The sequence below is a fragment of the Dioscorea cayenensis genome, chromosome 10 (genome assembly GCF_009730915.1).
Source record: "Dioscorea cayenensis subsp. rotundata cultivar TDr96_F1 chromosome 10, TDr96_F1_v2_PseudoChromosome.rev07_lg8_w22 25.fasta, whole genome shotgun sequence".
Classification (NCBI taxonomy): domain Eukaryota; kingdom Viridiplantae; phylum Streptophyta; class Magnoliopsida; order Dioscoreales; family Dioscoreaceae; genus Dioscorea; species Dioscorea cayenensis.
The window spans coordinates 18,305,536-18,323,129 of NC_052480.1; the positions used below are offsets into that span (position 1 = coordinate 18,305,536).

General features: G+C 41.7%; 2 non-coding genes across 2 annotated transcripts; both read left to right on the forward strand.

Moving 5' to 3' along the window:
• The first annotated feature begins 10,046 nt into the window (after positions 1–10,046).
• LOC120271204 lies at positions 10,047–10,153 on the forward strand. Its single transcript, XR_005539825.1, has one exon. It is a non-coding gene; the product is annotated as a small nucleolar RNA R71 (small nucleolar RNA).
• Positions 10,154–15,061: 4,908 nt separating this feature from the next.
• On the forward strand, positions 15,062–15,168 carry LOC120271235. Its single transcript, XR_005539855.1, has one exon. It is a non-coding gene; the product is annotated as a small nucleolar RNA R71 (small nucleolar RNA).
• Positions 15,169–17,594: the final 2,426 nt, after the last annotated feature.

Genomic DNA, 17,594 nt, shown 5'->3' on the forward strand with positions numbered 1-17,594 from the left:
GATTGCCTTGCCTCCTCCTTACTTTTGCTCTCTTACTTGTTGCTTTTAATTTCTAAGAATTGAATCATTACCACACTTATCATTGTTGATACTCCACATAGCCAAGAATCGAATTAAGTGTCTTTACTCCCTACTCCCTGTGGATTCGACCCCGCTCATCAGGGATTATTACTTCGACAAACCCGTGCACTTGCGGGATATAAGCAAGGGGACCTTGTCAATTTGTTGGTATTGTATAGATGTTCCTCTCCCATAAGGAACTAACTTATTTTGGTATTTGGACTTGGTTGAATCCTAGAAATATTTGTTTTGTATGATTTAACCTTTGGTTTCTAATTTGAGATTAGTTTTGAGTTTTAACCTTATTTTCTTATTGCCATGTAATCCATTATAGCAAGAGCTCGATTACACATTTAATCACTTTAGTGACAAGTTGAGAAACCTACTAGAGTTAGATTTACCAAGGTTGAATGGGGTAGAGGGTGAGCTTTGAGGTAGAAGACTTATCCCCTTTGCTCTCTGATTTGATTGATATTACCTCCAAATTCCAATGAGCCTAATGTAATCATAAGGGCTGTAGTAAAGAGAAAGATCACCACCAAAGCTTGCATGGGATTAAGGACCGATTGCCTTGGGAAAGGGATTGATCTACTTTAGAGAATTGGATTAGTCTATTTGGGAGTCGCTATCCCAGCCTTTCTCACTTCAAGCTACTGGGATTTGCCTCAGAGTGCTATGTAGCTATAAGTTGCTTAGGCAATGAGAGAGATTACTATCAGAGCCTTGTATAAGACTAGTTGCTGGTTGCTTTGAGAAAGGGATCAACATGCTTTAGTATACCCATAATTCAAATTATCTCGGTTAGAGTTGATTCATTAAATCTCATACATTAATGAAGTTCTAAGGGGCTTCCTTGTTTGAATACTCTCTTCTCATGTGTGATTCTCTTTTGTGTGGTAATTGTGTGTAGTAGTAGTCTAGTCTTTATTTGAGTTAATATATCTTCATTAGTTTTTTACCTCTCATTATTATTATTATTTGGCTAGATAGTAGAAGAAAAATAGTACTAGTAGTCCCCCAATCTTCATGATATTGTAGCATACTTTATTACTTGTGTAATTCATGCACTTGCGCAAGTAGGCTCACACCTCACATCAAGTTCATGCTTATTTGAAATCATACATACAGATATTTGTAGTCCAGAAATGGATTAATATGGTAAGAAATACTTCATCTCATTCATAGATGATTATTTATGTTTTATGTATCTCTACTTTCTTGATAATAAGAGTGAAGCATTAGATGCTTTTAAGGTCTTTAAAGCTGAAGTAGAGAAACAATGCCGTAAGTAAATAAAGATTGTGAGAACAAATAGAGGTGAATAATATTATGTTAAATACACAAAGGATGGACAAGCACTAGATCCATTTGTGAGGTTTTTGAAGAGCATGGTATTATGGCCCAAGCTACTATTCCTTGCTCATCGAATCAAAATGGTGTAGCTGAAAGAGGAAACCAAAATTTAATGGACATGGTAAATAGTATGCTTAGAAAATCAAAACGTCCTCAATCTATGTGGACTAAGGCTCTTAAAATAGCAGTGTATATATTAAACTGTGTTTTGACCAAAGCAGTTTCAAAACTCCATTTTAGTTCTACAAAGGTTGGAAATTGAGATTGCACCAAATACATTTTTGGGGATGTCCAGCTGAAATAAGAGTCTATAATTCACATGTGATAAAATTACACCTGAGGACTGTAAGCGGTATTTTATTGGTTATTCCCATAAGTCTGAGGGTTATAGGTTTTATTATTCGTTGTATGGCACTTGAATCATGGAATCAAGATGCAAAATTTCTTAAGAATCATGTGATTAGCAGGAGTGATTAACCTCTCAACTTTTGTCTCAAAGAAGATCAGAAGTAACATTGGGCACTAATCTAAGATTGATTGTTTCACATGAAGGCCATCAAGATTTGGGAAACATTGAACAAAAAATTAATAAGGAACCACTTCCTTTTGATCCATTTGATCAAATAGTACAACATCAACCATATGTTATTGAGCAATAACTTTGTCAAAAAGATAATAATGTGGCATTAAGAAGATTAACTAGAATCAATAAACCAATAATATCTAGTGGTTATGTTACGAATTTACAATAATCTGACTATAACTTTCGAGCTAATAATGACCCTCAAACATTTTCACAAGTTATAAATTATAGTAATTCTAAGTTGTGGTATGATGATATGAAGGATGAGATGGAATTAATGCACATAATGATCTTTGGGATCTAGTTAAGTTTAGACATATCCATGGGCCGGGCCGGACTGAGTTAATAATTAATAAAATTTAAGCTTGCCCAAGCCCAGCCAGCTCGATAATTCGGCCTTAACTTTTGCCAGAACCTACCCGAATTTTATAACTTTTAACCAAGTCCCACACAAGCCCACCTGACAAGTCTGAATATGTGTATAAACCGTAAGTGCACGGGTGTCGAAGTAATAAATACTCGGTGAGTCGGGTAGTCAAATTCACAAGGAACGGAAGTATTAGTATTAACCACTTCTTAGTTATCTAGTCGGAATCAATGAATACGATGGAGTGAACTAATTGCAAGCAAAGCAAACAAGTATGCAAGAAATAGAGTAGAGGAGTTCTCAATCACTAAAGTTGAGGTACTCGGGCAATGCTCCCCCTAGGATCTTCCATGAGGCCCAACATTCACTAAATGCTCCTAAACCGAGTCTAATGAGTCGAGGTAATCCAAAAACAACTAGTCCTTGTCTCCAAGCAACAGGTACTAGTCCCCTACAAGGTCGCTGTGGAGAAATCGCTTAATCTCAACACCTCACACCACATATGATCGCACTACGCTTTAGGGATTTCTAAGAGTGAAACCGATTCCTAAGTATAGATCCAACACTATTTTCCTTCGAAGGATCCCTAACCCCTACGAGGTCCCGGTGGAGAAATCGACCAATCTCACGCCTCACACCAAATATGGTTGCATAAAGAATATGGAAAATGGAGATAGGAAACACTCAATTGGAGGGCAAAGGGGACACTCCATTATCCCATGACTCATCCTCTCAACCCTCTAATGGAGACCTCTCACATCAAAGTAATAGATCAAGCAATGTAAATCAATCACAAAGATCAACAACACATGCAAGGCATTAAATCACAAGGTTAAAACTCAAATCAACTCGGATTAACTAAGAGCATAAAGCAAATCAATACAAAGTATAGATCCTAGAGTTCACATGCCCAAACACCTACTAGGGTTTAGCCCTCCATAGGCCTAGTTACAAAACAATAATGAATACAATGCAAATCAATGAAACCCATAGAGAAAACCCCCTCAAATTTGTGCGGATTGGCCTTGATGGGTAGTTCAACGTCTTGAAGGGTTCCTCTACAGTAAGATTGCTACAGTGCTTTGCTACAACACTTTGCTATAGTGTTTCCTCCATCGCAGTCTAAATATTCTTCCTCTTGAGGCCACATAATCAGGCACATGATCACGTGGTAGGCTAGAGGACTTTTCTTCATCGACGCATCTTTGAGAGGTCTTGCATTTTTTACAAAGAGGAGGAACATGAGGATGTGACTGCCCTCGTGCCCTTCCACTAGTGAATCAATTTGAATTTGCATGGAAGTTGGCACATATTCCCACATATGTGAATGACAAGATCCCCATGCGTATATCCCGCAAGTGCACGGGTTTGTCGAAGTAATAATCCCGGGTGAGCGGGTATCAAATCCACAGGGAGTAGGGAATAAAAAATACTTAATTCGATTCTTAGCTATGTAAAAGATCAATGATAATGACTGTGACAATGATTCAATTCTCAACAGTAAAAGCAACAAGTAAGAGAGCAAAAGTAAAGAAGGGGGTAAGGCAATCGATAAAGATGGGGTACCCGGATAATGCTCTGCCTAGGATAATTGTTTCAAGTGCAAGAACCCTCTATTATACTTCCTAATCAATGCAATGGTGAGTCGTGGAAATCCTTAATTGCATAGTCCCAAATCTAAGGTCAACTATGCCTAACTCTATACATGTCCCGGAGGAGAAATCGAACAATCTCAACACCTCGCACTCGCATAGAGTTGCAATGAGCTCTAGGGATTCCAAGTGATAAATCTTTTCCTTATTATAGTCCTAACTCTTTGGTCCAGGTGGAAGGTCCCTAACCACAATTGAGCCATAGATACAAAGATCACCTCAACGCTTCACTCCGTTGCACGCGCAACTAAGCCCCAGCGGAAATTCATCCCTTAGACCATTCACTCTATTATGACCGCAAAGAACTCGAGAAACGGAGGTAGAATCTATCACGCCGGAGGGGAAAGGGGACGGTCCTGTAACTCTCGACTCACCCTCTGAACCCTCTCGAACCTAGCTTTGTCTAACGCTCGTGGTGTGTCACTCACTCACAAGGTTACCAACAAGAACTCTCAACCCTAGTGTCACTCTAGGGGAAATGTTCATACAATCAAGCATTCAAGGTTGGAACTCACAATAAGCATCAATTTATTGAAAGCATGATAAAGAGGTTCATAGAAACAAATACATCCTAGGGTTCACAATACCCAAGTACCCACTGGGGGTTTAGCTCTCCATGGAGCTAAGTACAATCAAAGAAATAGAATGTAAAAGCAATGAATCCATAAAGAAACCCCCTCGATAGTCATGTCGATTGTCTTGTGGAAAGTCCTCTACTTGTCGTCCAAGGATTCCCTCATCCGGTATAGGATACGCATCGACGGAAGCTCCCCTACCAACCTTCTTCCTAAGGAATGACGATGGCGGAGCCGTAGAACCTCTCCAAAACCTTGGCCAATACCCCTCGAAACCCTAGCCGAAGCCCTCTCTCAAGTTGGGGAAACGTGGATAATTTCCACACGCCCGTGTGGATCCTCTGAACTCCTGTTTTCTCGGCTGGGTATAAACAGTGCTGCTACAGTACTTTCTACCGTGTTGCTACAGTACTCTGCTATAGTTTCGGCATGAATAGCTTCCCGAATCCATACTTTCATTGGAGTAATGCAAACGGGCACACGTTCACGTTGTGGATCATTTGCATCTTCAATGATAGGCACGTTGGTGAAGCTCTTGTTCTATGTGCATAAGTCGGAATGCTCGAGTGTGACTGCCTTTGTACCCCTCCAAATGGATGTGCCAATTCGAATACGAGGAGGTTGGCACACAGTCTAGCATCTCACATCGACCTATGTCTTCGCGTTTGAACCTTAGCAAGATTTCCTCCAAAATCGGTGCATTGTAATCCACATTGGCTTCTTTTCCTTCATACTTGGCCTCACAATCCTACCTGCACGAAAGTAACATAAAAACACACATATTAGTGTAAAAACCTGAGAAAAGTAATGCTCAACATAAAGAATGAACGCTTCGCATTCATATCGCACAAGCACTTATCAAACTCCCCCACACTTAAGCTTTTGCTTGTCCTCAAGCAAAAATTAAAACGTTATGTGCATCCATGAAGAAAATATTGAAAGTGCTTGGCCTTAGGTTCACCAAAATATACAAAGAGAGCATTCTACAAGTGAGGGAAATTTCAACACTAAATACGAAAAAATCAATGCTCTAGCTAAAAACTTGAATAAAAAAGGAAACAAAACCCGAAGTCGTGTACGTGTGTGAACTCACTCAAGTAAACCCAAAGTATACTCCTCCAAGTTCTAAGTACAAGGGACTTATTTATCTACAAAAGTGACAACAATTTCAAAGATGGTAGTAGCTTCATACATCCTCTAAGGTAGCCCTTTCCTAAGCGGCCGCTAAGGTGGCTTTCACACTTTTGAGATGGTGTAACTGAACATACGGGGGTATCTTCTCCGCCGTTGGAGGTGCCTCAGTCTCTATTGGTGCTGACTGAGGCTCATCACCGTTATCCTCGAATGGTATATTCAGCACATAAACACCATTTGGATATTTACGGATCAAACCCATGAGCCTTATTGTCTCTAGCCCCAGTGGTGCTGGTATAATTATCTTCTCGGCTCTGCTGATTGCGTCTCGTAGACCCATCCCCAAAATGAGTCTAGTAATGTATGGACCTGAGAAAATGACACCTAGTCTGGGATACTGTCCTTGATGCTTCAAATACTCCGCTAAAATGTGCCCCAGATGGACCGGCTCATTCCGCACCATGGAGTATAAGTACAGAAGTTCTTGCTTGTTTATAACTCCCGTGCTATCACCGCGACCATTCACTGACCTGCTTATGATTGCGTGAAGATATCTATAACTAGGTCGAGATAAACATGAGGCTTTAGACACTCCTGGATCATATTGGCCCTTACCACATAATATTCTGTATGCCTCCGTGGGCGATAAACCCGACATGTCAATTGGAAGACTCTCATACTCCTCAGTCTCAGTATACTCCTCATCGTATAAACCAAGTCTAGCAGAAAACTGTGTGATGCTCATACTATGATGTTACCCAAAAGCTCTTAACTGAATAGCGCCGACACTATCAAAATGAGCATAAGAGCGGTCGAACTCAAATGAAGCAAGCACCTCTAAAGTGAGTGAACGGATAGCAGGGTCATGAATATTTAATATCTTGTGCCAACTTCCGACTGATAATAGTTTCTTGACCTCATCAGCCATGTCATCTGCTAGTTGCACCTTCCTGAGTGACCCAACATCCGGGATTAGCGTCTGACCAAACTTAAGCTTCGTTAACCGCTCAAACTGAGCCTGATGCTCAGGAAGTGTGAATTCCATGACTTCCGGCTCTGGGGCAGGTCCTCTAGGATGTTTAGCAACTGCCTTCTTCAATCTTGTGGCCATACCTGCATGTATTAGAAAAGAAATTCAATTAATTTCTGCAGGAAAATAACAACGCACGGCCGTGAGGAAATTCCACACACCCGTGTGCTTTCACGGGGTGTGAAAAACACACGGCCTTTGTAGCCATTCTCCCAGCTACACCCCCATCTCACTCCCAGGTCTTCCCAAAAACAAATAAAAACCATTTTAGCAAGAAACCGATGAGTATTATCCATTTAAATCGCATGTAATCAGCTAGATTCAAAGGAAGTCGATGACGAGAAGAAATAAGGTCTTACCGATGAGTTGAAATAAAACTCCTCTATAATCCGCACAATGCACTATCAATCGACTCTAGGACAGCAAGAGGAGGTCAAGCGAATGTCAGAAAATGTTCTGTAAGCGACCAAGGGTTAGTTGAGGAACAAAGTGTAACTATTGTATTGGGAGAGCAGAGAGTTTTTTAATTCCTGGAGATCCACACGGGCGTGGCATAACCCACGGCCGTGCGCCCTCAGACGAAGGTCTCACAGGGGCGGACGCACGCCCCTGTGGCTTCGCTGGATATCCGAGAAAAAAATACCAAGTGTTATACACGCCCGTGCGGAAATTTCACACGGGCGTGGACATTCATATGCCCAATCCACAGGGGCAGCTGCATGCCCCTGTGTTTTCTCAGGATGGAGAGAACTCCTCTGCAGAGTTTCACACGGGCGTGTGGAAATTACCGACGCCCATGCATGGTTCACAAGGTCGTCCACAGGGGCGAGTCCTCGCCCCTGTGTGCTCTCGGGAAAATCTGCCTAACTCTGCAGGAATTCACACGCCCGTGCGGGAATTACCCACGGCCGTGCGACGGTCACATGGTCGTTCACAGGGGTAGCCGCACGTCCCTGTGCCTTCTCTGGATGAGCTCGCAGTCCAACTCCACGGGCGTGCGGAAATTCCACACGCCCGTGTGTTTTCTCTGGATGACTTAGAAAAATCTGCAGGCTCTGCAGAAAATTTCTAAACATGTTTACACACTCAGAGCCTGCCCTATTATGCAAATTTTACCAGTGAAAAATATGGAACAGAGCTCAAACGACCAAACTTCACCAATTCTACATGAAAATACACGATTAAAATTCAAAGTTCACAAGGAAATCTCAGCACATGCATCTAAGAAATTAAGACACCAACACTTAACAAATTATTCATGTAAACAACTAAACTAAAAGCTAAGAAAACAGTCAACACTTGGGTTGCCTCCCAAGAAGCGCTTGTTTAACGTCACTAAGCTTGACGTACCTTGTCTTACCTCACGGGGGTTCATGAATGAAAGCTGCCCTCTTACCCATGACTTGAAAGCATGATGTGCAAAGTCTCTTGAGAGTAGAGGGTGTATTATCGGGCTTCGGACCACTTAACAATGATACGTCCAACTTCTTCGGTTCAAGTACGTCTCCAACAGCCTTGGAGTGTTCCCGGTTGCGTCTCCTAGCCTTCTTCATTTTCTGGAGCACCTTCTTCAAGATCCCCGGGGTAGACGGTACTTCTTCCGTCGATCCAAGCATCCTTACATCTTCATGTCCCTCCTCTTGGTCTAACAAACCTTCATACGGATCCAGATTGAACATCTCCTGTATGTATTCATCAACAATCTCATCAGTAGTGCCTAGAAAATATAAAGTATCATTGAAATTGAGAGAATGCCGCATGGCCTCAGCAAGGCGGTATGTGAGCTTGTCATCTCCAACTCTCAAGGTGAGCTCTCCGCCGTCCATGTCAATCAATGCTTTGGAAGTCCGCAAGAACGGTCTACCAAGTATCAAAGGTACATCCGCATCCTCATCGACATCTAGCACTACAAAGTCAACCGGAAAAATATACTTGTCCACCTTGACAAGCACGTCTTCAATGATGCCTCTCGGATGTCCCACTGTTTGGTCCGCTAGTTGCAAAGTCATCCGAGTAGGCCTAGGCTCGCCAAAGCCTAGCTTTTGAAAGAAGGTGTATGGCATGACGTTGATACTAGCCCTTGAGTCCGCCAATGCCATTTCCTCACCAAGATTGCCAATATTACACGGAATGATGAAGCTTTCCGGGTCTTTCTTCTTGTTCGGCATGTTCTTTTGCAATACCGCCGAGCAGGAAGCATCTAGAATCACTGAAGCACTTTCCTCCAACTTCCTCTTGTTAGTCAACAAGTCTTTCAAGAACTTCGCATACTTAGGCATTTGGGCCAATGCCTCAACAAAAGGAATATTGATATGGAGTTGCTTGAACAAACTCAGGAACTTCTTGCACTGTTCATCCCTTTGGTCATTTTTCAATCTAGAGGGATAATGGATTCTTGGCTTGAAAGGTGGGGATGGCACCTCTTTATCTTTGCTTGTCTCTTCTTCCATCTCTATAACCTCGGGTGCATGTTCTTTTGGCTTTCTCACTCGGAGGCCTACCTTCAACCTCATGACCACTTCTCAAAGTGATCGCCTTCACATGCTCTCTAGGGTTGGTCTCTCTATTGCTTGGTAAGCTTCCATGTGGCCTTTCGGAGAGAGACTTCACAATTTGCCCCACTTGATTTTCAAGATTATGCAAAGAGGCGGTGTGGTTGTGAAGTGTAGACTCAACTGATTCAAACCTTGTATTTGCAGATTGTATGAATCTAGTCAAGTGCTTCTCTAGGTCACTCATTCGGGTTTCCAAACCTGAGACTCTGTTTTCCACTTGAGGGGCTTGTTGTTGTTGTTGGAAACCTGGTGGCCCCATGGCCTTTTGTGGACCTTGTCTACTCCATGAAAAATTGGGATGATTCTTCCGACCCGGATTGTAGGTATTGCTATATGGGTTTCCTTGAGGTCTCATGCCATTACCTACAAAATCAACATTCTCTACTGAAGAAACATCACTAATAGAGATTGGGCAATCGGAGGGAGCATGTCCTCCACTACACCCGGTGCAATTAGTCATGGCCGCCACTCTGTTTGAAGTTAGAAGATCTAACTTCTTACTCAAATTTTCCACTTGGACTGCCAATGAAGTTACCGCATCTATTTCATGAAGACCGGCCACCTTTTTCTTCTCCCTAGCATTCCATTGGTAGCTATTTAACCCCATTTCTTCAATCAACTGACGGGCCTCATCGGGGGTCTTGCTACCTAAGGTAGCTCCTGATGCCGCATCCAAGAGTTGCCTTGTACTCGGGTTCAAACCATTGTAAAAGGTTTGAACAATCATCCACTCCGGGAATCCGTGTTGCGGGCACTTTCTCAGGAGCTCCTTGAACCTTTCCCATGTCTCAAATAGAGACTCCAATTCCAACTGAACAAAGGATGAGATCTCGTTCCTAAGCTTTGTTGATTTTCCGGGAGGGAAATAATGGGTTAGAAAAGCTTCCACCATCTCCTCCCACGTGGTAGTTGACGCTCTAGGTAACGAGTGTAGGCACTACTTCGCTCTCCACTTTAAGGAAAATGGGAAGGCTCTCAATTTGATGGCATCATCCGTCACTCCATTTATCTTCAGCATATCACACACCTCAAGAAAGCTCTCTATGTGACTGTTTGGATCCTCATCGGCCAAACCGTTAAACTGTGCGTATTGCTGCAACATGTGGATGAATGCCGGCTTCAGCTCAAAGTTCTGAGCTGTAATTGGGTGACACACAATACTCAATTGTGTTCCCAACACTAAAGGTTTGGCATAATCGGATAATGTTCGCTGTTGCTCATTCTGTTCTGCCATGTTTTCAGATTCTTCTGCTTCCAAATCAGCTGGATTAGACTGTTCTTGCACAAGCTCTTTCCCTTTTTCTTCTAAGTGTACGTTCAAGCTCTGGATCCCCTTCAATCAATATTGAGGGATTCCATCGGGTCATAACCTGTAGCTGCAACCAAAAAGAAAGAAAAAGAAATCAGAACGATGATAGAATAAGAAGATATGAAATAGAATATATGGTGAAATAGCTAAGAAAACAAAGTGCAAAGTATCTCTAAACGCCTATTCCCCGGCAACGGCGCCAAAAACATGACAAGATCCCCTTGCGTATATCCCTCAATTGCACGGGTTTGTCGAAGTAATAATACCGGGTGAGCGGGTATCGAATCCACAGGGAGTAGGGAATAAAAAATACTTAATTCGATTCTTAGCTATGTAAAAGATCAATGATAATGAGTGTGACAATGATTCAATTCTCAACAGTAAAAGCAACAAATAAGAGAGTAAAAGTAAAGAAGGGGGTAAGGCAATCGATAAAGATGGGGTACCCGGATAATGCTCCGCCTAGGATAATTGTTTCAAGTGCAAGAACCCTCTATTATACTTCCTAATCAATGCAATGGTGAGTCATGGAAATCCTTAATTACATAGTCCCAAATCTAAGGTCAACTACGCCTAACTCTATACATGTCCCAGAGGAGAAATCGAACAATCTCAACACCTCGCACTCGCATAGAGTTGCAATGAGCTCTAGGGATTCCAAGTGATAAATCTTTTCCTTATTATAGACCTAACCCTTTGGTCCAGGTGGAAGGTCCCTAACCACAATTGAGCCCTAGATACTAAGATCACCTCAACGCTTCACTCCGTTGCATGCGCAACTAAGCCCCAGCGGAAGTTCATCCCTTAGACCATTCACTCTATTATGACCACAAAGAACTCGAGGAACGGAGGTAGAATCTATCACGCAGAAGGGGAAAGGGGATGCTCCTGTACCTCTCGACTCACCCTCTCAACCCTCTCCAACCTAGCTTTGTCTAACGCTCATGGTGTGTCACTCACTCACAAGGTTACCAACAAGAACTCTCAACCCTAGTGTCACTCTACGGGAAATGTTCATACAATCAAGCATTCAAGGTTGGAACTCACAATAAGCATCAATTTATTGAAAGCATGATAAAGAGGTTCATAGAAACAAATACATCCTAGGGTTCACAATACCCGAGTACCCACTGGGGGTTTAGCTCTCCATGGAGCTAAGTACAATCAAAGAAATAGAATGTAAAAGCAATGAATACATAAAGAAACTCCCTCGATAGTCATGTCGATGGTCTTGTGGAAAGTCCTCTACTTGTCGTCCAAGGATTCCCTCGTCCGGTATAGGATACGCCTCGACGGAAGCTCCGTTAACAACCTTCTTCCTAAGGAATGAAGATATCGGAGCCGTAGAACCTCTCGAAAACCTTGGCCAATACCCCTCGAAACCCTAGCCGAAGCCTCTCTCAAGTTGGGGAAAAGATAGAGAAAAGAATACTAAAATCGGGGCTGATTCGGCTTTAAATAGGGCTGGAATCGGGCGACTACACGGGCGTAGATAATTTCCACATGCCCGTGTAGATCCTCTGAACTCTTGTTTTCTCGGCTGGCTGTGAACAGTGCTGCTACAGTACTTTCTACCGTGCTCTGCTACAGTATTCAGCATGAATAGCTTCCCGAATCCATACTTTCATCGGAGTAACGCAAACGGGCACACGTTCACGTTGTGGATCATTTACATCTTCAATGGTAGGCACGTTGGTGAAGCTCTTGTTCTGTGTGCATAAGTCGGAATGCTCGAGTGTGACTGCCTTTGTGCCCCTCCAAATGGATGTGCCAATTCGAATACGAGGAGGTTGGCACACAGTCTAGCATCTCACATCGACCTATGTCTTCGCGTTTGAACCTTAGCAAGATTTCCTCCAAAATCGGTGCATTGTAATCCACATTGGCTTCTTTCCTTCATACTTGGCCTCACAATCCTACCTGCACGAAAGTAACATAAAAACACACATATTAGTGTAAAAACCTGAGAAAAGTAATTCTCAACATAAAGAATGAACGCTTCGCATTCATATCGCACAAGCACTTATCAGTGAACTCCTCTTGTGTTGTAGTCATCGAATTACACAGGAGCTCTAAACATCGTGCCTTTCTAGCCTATCTTTGCTGCCTTTTACCTCTTCACAGCATCTACAACCTAATTTCACAAAAGAACACTCAATACACGAAATAAGACATAAACCATATATAAAATGATGCTCAATGTATGTAAACCACATATTAAAACATGTTTACTCAAGCACTTATCACCACCCAAATAAGTTTTTTCATCAAATAATTAATAAGTTATAAAAAAGTCAACAGTAATATTAATCTGTAACACTACAAAATATTATTCTACTAAAGGCATTAATATGAAAATAACAAATGTACATTTTTATTCAGTCACAACATCTAAAATTCAAACCATTAGAACCAATGGCAATCACGAAGCCAAGTAAACCATCTATTCACAGTTAATCAAAATCCAAAATAATAGTACATGTCTTAAATATACACACATACAATATATGAATATTTTATTTTATTAATATATAAATTATATGTATGTATATATATATAAGTGTATACAAAACAAATTAATAAATACATTATATAATTCGGGTTGAGCCGGGCTTGGTTTGGGTTTTAACAATAAAAACCAAACCAGGACCTTTTTAAAACGGGGTTTATATTTTGTTCAAGGCTCAGTCATCAGGCCTCGTATATTTGTTCAAGCCCTCCTAATTTTCGGGCGGGTCTTTGGGTTTGGGCAGGTAGCCCGGATCTTGGACAGGTCTAGTCAAGTTGCCAAAAAGGGCTAAAGCTATTTGGTGCAAGTGGGTCTACAAAACCAAAAAAGACTCATTAGGAAACATTGAGTATTACAATTCTAGATTGGTTACAAAAAGATTTACTCCAAAAAAGGGCACCGACTATAATGAGACTTTTTCTCCTATTTCAAAAGAGGACTCATTTCACATTATAATGGTATTTGTTGCTCATTTTAATTTAGAATTACATCAGATGGGTGTGACAATGGCCTCCCTTAATAAAGATCAAGAAGAAAAGTTGTATATAAAAAAAATTGTAGGACTCTTTTCTTGTGAATGTGAAAACTTAATTTGCAAACTTAAGAAATCTATATACAGTCTGAAATCAGCCTCCCGTTGTGGCATCTAAAGTTTCATAATGGTATCTCTTCATTTACTTTTATTGAGAACTGATACACTCCTTGTATATCTACAAGTGCACAGGTCGTAAGAAGTAGTATAATGTATCCAAAAAGAATTAGGTAATCAAAACGATAGGGGCCTGTAATCTTCTAGTACTGATTACTCTTCCAATATCTTGCCTAACCAAATATTGGGGTAAAGTTCTATTCTACGAATCTAGAAAGGAAAAGAAAGGTAAATGGAGGATGGAAAGAGAGATAGGATGAAACTAGGTAGAAGTAGTGATGAGAAGTAGCACCCTAGATCGATCCCCTAGTGAAACGTGTAGTGACTACAATAATGACAACAACGGTAGTCAACACACATTAAGTTTGACAATCACAACTATGCTAATCATGTACATCAAGTTATGCAATACCCATTTTAACACAGGAAAAACTAATAAGACTCCATAATTATTGCAAAAGAGTAAATCAACTTCACATTATTAACAAGGTCCAATGATCCAGGGCACCCGAGAGCGGTTAGCCCCTCATGGGTTCACACAATATGGAAAAGATAAAGAAAACAATTAAACAAGAATCCATGGACTCCTTATTGCTTCTCATATCTCTCTGATTGTGCACTGAGGATCTTGCCACAGGCTTAGCTCCACTTCAAATCATACTTCAAAACCTCAGTTCTAAATCCTTGATGAATGGTGGTGAAGATCATCCAAAAGCTACCTAAAAAATCCTATGCCGAGCGCCATGAAATTCTAACTTTGAGGCTTAAAAAGTAATTTTTAACACAAGCACGCCCGTGCCTGGGCTGTGCTTAATGCCCATGTTCTTTATCGACAGATCTAGGGTTTACATTAAAATATATTTTCTCTAGATAGTGAAGTGCACAGTTGTGAAGCACTCTCGTGCTTGGGCCATGCTTCCATAAGCATGACCGTACTCTTGCCTTTGTGATCATGATCGGGCAATCGGAGGGAGCATGTCCTCCACCACACCCGGTGTAAGTAGTCACGGCCGCTACTCTATTTGAAGTTAGGAGATCTAACTTCTTACTCAATGATTCCACTTGAGCTGCCAATGAAGTTACTGTATCTATCTCATGGAGACCGGCCACCTTTTTCTTCTCCCTAGCATTCCATTGGTAGCTGTTTAACCCCATTTCTTCAATTAATTAATGACCCTCAATGGGGGTCTTGCTACCTAAGGTACCTCCTGCTGCCGCATCCAAGAGTTGCCTTGTACTCGGATTCAGACCGTTGTAAAAGATCTGAACAATCATCCACTCTGGGAATCCATGTTACGGTAACTTTCTCAGGAGCTCCTTGAACCTTTCCCATGTCTCAAATAGAGACTCTAATTCCAACTGTACAAAGGAGGAGATCTCATTCCTAAGCTTTGCGGATTTTCCGGGAGGGAAATATCAGGTAAGAAAACCTTCTACCATCTCCCCTTTAAAGAAAATGGGAAGGCCCTCAACTTGATGGCATCATCCATCACCCCGTTTATCTTCAGCATATCACACACCTCGAGAAAGTTCTCTATATGACTGTTCGGATCCTCATCGGCCAAACCATTAAACTGTGCGGATTGCTGTAAGATGTGGATGAATGCCGGCTTCAGTTCGAATTTCTGAGCTGTAATCGGGGGACGCACAATGCTCGATTGTGTCCCCAATACTGAAGGTCTGGCATAATCAGATAATGTCCGCCGCTGCTCATTCTATTCTGCCATGTTTTCAGATTCTTCTACTTCTAAATCAGCTAGATTAGACTATTCCTGTACATTTTTTTTCCCTTTTCTTCTCAGTGTACGTTTAAGCTCGGGATCTCCTTCAATCAGTTTTTTCCCTTGGGTCATAACCTGGAGCTGCACCCAAAAAGAAAGAAAAAGAAATCAGAATTATGATAGAATAAGAAAATATGAAATAGAATGAATAAATGAATAGCTAAGAAAACAAAGTGTAAAATTTCCCTTACCGCCTACTCCCCGGCAACGGTGCCAAAAACTTGACACGTACGTATATGCGTGTAAACCACAAGTGCTCGGGTGTCGAAGTAATAATCCCAGATGAGTGGGTATCAAATCCACAGAGAATAGGGAATAAAGACACTTAAGTTGTTTCTTAACTAATGTGGAAGATGAATAGTGATAAGTGTGACAAAATATGAAATAATAAAAATAAAAAGAACAAGATAGAGGGCACAAGTAAAGGAGAAGTTAAGGCAATCGATAAAGATTGGGTACCCGGATATTGATCCGCCTAGGATAATCATTTCAAGTACAAGATCCCTCTATTATACTTCCTAATTGATGCAACAATGAGTCGTGGAAATCCTTAATTACATGATCCCAAATCTAAGGTCAACCATGCCTAACTCTATACATGTCCCGGATGAGAGATTGAATAACCTCTCAACCTCGCACTTGCATAGAATTACAATGAGCTCTAGGAATTTCAAGTGATAAACCCTATTCCTATGTATAGACATAGCCCTTTGGTCGAGGTGGAAGATCCCTAGCCACAATTAAGCCCTAGGTGCTAAAATCACTTTAACGCTTCACTCCATTGCACTCGCAACTAAGCCCTGCGGAAGGTCATCCCTTAGCCCATTCACTCTACTATGACCGCAAAGAACTCTTGGAACGTGGAGGTAGGATAGATCACACCGGAGGGGAAAAGGGATGCTTCGCTACTTCTCGACTCATCCTCTCAACCCTCTCCAAGCTAGCTTTGTCTAACTCTCATGGTGTGTTACTCACTCACAAGAGTTACCAACAAGAACTCTCAACCCTAGTGTTAGTCTAGGGGAGTATTCATACAATCAAGTCTCCAAGATTAGAACTCACAATAAACATCAATTAATTGAAAGCATAATAAAAAGATTCAATGAAACGTATACATCCTAGGGTTCACAAATACCCAAGTACCTACTAGGGGTTTAGCTCGCCATGGAGCTAAATACAATCAATGAAATGGAATGTAAAAACAAAGCATCCATAGGAAACCTCCTCGTTAGTCATGGCGATGGTTGTGTGGAGAGTCCTCTACTCGTCACAAGGGTCCCTTTGTCCGGCCTAGGATACACCTCGCCGGATCAGTGCTGACGAAAGCTCTCCCACTAACCTTCTTCCAAATGGTGCGTGATGTCGGAGCCATATAACCTCTCAAAAGACCTAGCTAATACCTCTCAAAACCCTAGCCGCTATCCTCTCTCAAGTTAGGGAAAAGATGGAGAAAAAAATGCTAAAATCAGAGCTGAAATCGGCTTTTAAAGGGCTAGAATCGGGAATCTACACGCCCATGTGGGCGCCCTCATGGATTTTCACACGGGCGTGTGGAATTTTCACACGCTCGTGTAGATTCTCTATTTTTATCTTTGCTCTGCCAACTGTAAACAGTGCTGCTACAGTATCTTTGCTACAATATTTTCTATAGTACCCTGCTACAGTACCATCCTGAAGTACTCCCGAATCCATACTTTCATCGAGGTAACGCAAACGGGCACACGTTTACATCGTGGATCTCCTTGCTTCTTCAATAACGGACATGTTGGTGGAGATCTTGTTCTATATGCACAAGTCGGAATGCTTGAATGTGACTGCCTTTGTGCCCCTCCAAATAGTTATGCTAACTCGAGTACGAGGAGGTTGGCACACATTCCTGCATCTGGAACCCGACCTACGTCTTCGCGTTTGAACCTTAGCAAGGTTTCCTCCAAAATTAGTGCATTACGACCCACATTGCCTTTTTTCTCTCATAATCGGCCTCACAACCCTACCTGCATAAAAGTAACATAATTACACACATATTAGCGTTAAAAC